Raw genomic sequence first — 3,220 nt, 5'->3', positions numbered from 1 at the left:
TAGTGTGACTATTCTCCAGTTTCTTCAAGTGGGCATTTAGTGCTATAAACTTTCCTCTTAGCAGTGCTTTCAAAGTGTCCCATAGGTTTGGGTATGTTGTGTCTTCATTCTCATTGAATTCTAGGAAGTCTTTAATTTCTTTTTTATCTCTTCCTTGACCCAGGAATGATTCAATTGTGCATTATTTAATTTCCATGAGTTTGTAGGATTTCTGCAATTTGTGTTGTTGTTGAATTCTAACTTTAAAGCATGGTGGTCTGGTAAGACACAGGGGTTTATTTCAATTTTTTTGTATCTATGTAGGTTTGCTATGTTGGTGAGTATGTGTTCAATTTTAGAGAATGTTCCATGTGGTGCTCAGAAGAAGGTACATTCTTTTGTGTTTGGGTCGAATGTTCTATAGATATTTGTTAAACCCAGTTGGGTAATAACATCTGTTATTTCTTTTGTTTCTTTGTTAAGTTTCTGTCTGGTGGTCCTATCTAGTGGTGAGAGTGGGGTGTTCAAATCTCCTACTATAAGCGTGTGAGTTTTTATGTGTGATTTGAACTTTAGTAATGTTTCTTTTACAAATGTGGGTGCCTTTGTATTTGGGGTATAGATGTTCAGGACTGAGACTCCATCTTGATGGACTTTCCCTGTGATCAGTATGAAATGCCCTTCTTTGAAATTCTCCTTTGATTGATTTTAGTTTGATGTCTAATTTGTTAGATATTAGGATTGCTACACCAGCTTGTTTCTTTGGTCCATTTGATTGGAAAATCTTTTCCCAACCCTTTATTCTGAGGTACATTCTGTCTTTGAAGTTGAGATGTATTTCTTGTATGCAGCAGAGGGATCAATTCTGTCTTCAAATCCATTCTGTTAGCCTGTATCTTTTTATAGGCAAGTTAAGACCATTGACATTGAGGGATACTAATGACCATTGATTGTTGATTCTTGTTTGTTTTGGATTTGGTGGTGGTGTTATTGTGTGTGGATTTCCCTACAGTTTTGGTGTTTGGTAAAGTCTGATTATCTTTTGCCTATGGTTTTTTGAGAGTAGTTATCTTCATTACATTGGAGTTTTTCTTCCATTAATTTCTGTAGGACTGGATTTGTGGATATGTATTGCTTAAATCTTTTTTTGTCATGGAATATCTTGTTTTCTCCATCTATAGTGATTGAAAGCTTTGCTGGATACAGTAATCTGGGCTGACATCAATGTTCCCTTAGAATTTGTAGAACATCTATCCATGATCTTCTGGCTTTGAAAGTTTCCATTGAGAAGTCGGGTATAAATTGAATAGGTCTGCCTTTGTATGTTACTTGGCCTTTTTCTTTTGCTGCTCTTAATATTCTTTATTATTCTGTAACTTTGGTGTTTTGATTATTATGTGGCAAGGGGACTTCTTTCTGTGGTATTTTTTGTTCTGTAAGCTTCTTGCACTTTTATAGGCATATCCTTCTTTAGATTGGGCAAGTTTTCTTCAATGATTTTATTGAATAAGTTTTCTGTACCTTTGAGCTGAATTTCTTCACCTTCTTCTATACCTGTTATTCTTAGGTTTGGTCTTTTCACATGCCCCATATTTCCTGGATATTTTGTGTTAGGGATTTGTTGGACTTGAGATTTTCTTTGGTCAATGACCGTATATCCTCTAGTGAGTCTTCAATACCTGAGAGTCCATCTTCCATCTCTTGTATTCTACTCTATTCCTGTATTGTTATGCTTACAACAGTGGTTCCTGATTGTTTACCCAGCTTTTCTATTTCTAGCACCCCCTCATTCTGTGTTTTCTTTATTGTTTCTAATTGTGCTTTCAAACAGTGAACTGTTTGATTTGTTTCCTTCACTTGTTTGATTGTTTTTTCTTGGTTTTCTTTGATTCCTTAAGGAAATTTTTTCTTTCTTGAATTTTTTGGTTTGTCTTTTCCTCCATTTCATGTAATTTTTTGCTTGTTTTTTCTTCTATTTCTTTAAGGGATTTTCTTGGTTCCTCTTTAATGGTCTCTATCAGCTTCATAAAATAATTTTTGAGGTCCATATCTTCTTCATCCTCTACATTGGACTTTTCAATTCTTGCTGGTGTGAAGTCCCTAGATTCTGGTGGTGTCATATTGGTCTTTCTGTTGTTGAGTGTGTTCTTACTCTGCCATCTTCCCATCCCTTCTTCCAGTTGGTGCAGATGGGGTTTCTCCCTCTCTTAGGCAGCCACTGGAGGACGGAGGACGTAATGTAGACAGGGGTGAGGTGTGTCCAGACTCAGGGTGGGCCTTCCATGTCTAAGATCACAAACACGGAGAGCATCTCAGCTCTGCTCTTGGAGGTACAGTTAGAGTGTCTCCAACATCTATGGATGGATGATAGGGGCTTACTTAAGACCACTTGTGGACAGAATGCTTCCTACCTTACTCATACATTCAAAACCAATTTTCTGTGTGATGGAAGAAGAAGAAGAAGAAGAAGAAGAAGAAGAAGAAGAAGAAGAAGAAGAAGAAGAAGAAGAGGAAGTCGATCCTGTTGAATGTAAGCTGCAGCTGTTACAGGTTTACTCCATTAAATGCTATTGACCCAGCCAGGTTCAACCAATAAAGAAAAAAAGTAATTTCTTGGAGGCAGATGTCAAAAATTCACACTTACATTTAATTCCCCATATAACTACTTTTAATTTGGCTCATCCACCAATGGTTTGAATTTTTCTTATTTGGCTGATAATTTTTTATTATCAACAAGTTTAAGCTATTTCAGCTATTTTTCCAAGTGAATATTAATAAAAGATAAAGGTCCATTCACAAGATAAGGCTATTCACATGCCTTATTTTCTAAATGTCTTCAAAGGTTTAGTATAGGCACTGGAAGCTAAAGTCATACATGTATACTTTGCCCTCCAAATAAAGAATACTTGGGAAACTAACACATAGAACTTCCTGCCAGTAGTTAGGCTTAATTACAGAGAATCCCAGTAAAGTTTGAGAATGAGTTAGGATGTTTGAAACCACAAGTTTTTACTTGCCAATGGCATGAAAACAATATGAGTTCAGTAGAAATAATACTTTCAGTTTTCCATTTTTCTTCTTTCCTGGCTCTGGCAGGTCCTCTAACAGATGGACAGCAGTATGGAGCTGCAGCTCCCATTTGGTCAGGTGATTATGAGGATGAACAATAAATGCTCCATCTACAGAGCACCTTGGGACTAAACTGGGGTGTTCTTTAGGTTAAGCATATTAAATGCATGCT

This window comes from Cricetulus griseus, chromosome 2 (assembly GCF_003668045.3).
Source record: "Cricetulus griseus strain 17A/GY chromosome 2, alternate assembly CriGri-PICRH-1.0, whole genome shotgun sequence".
Taxonomy (NCBI): Eukaryota; Metazoa; Chordata; class Mammalia; order Rodentia; family Cricetidae; genus Cricetulus; species Cricetulus griseus.
This window is presented reverse-complemented; position numbering follows the sequence as displayed.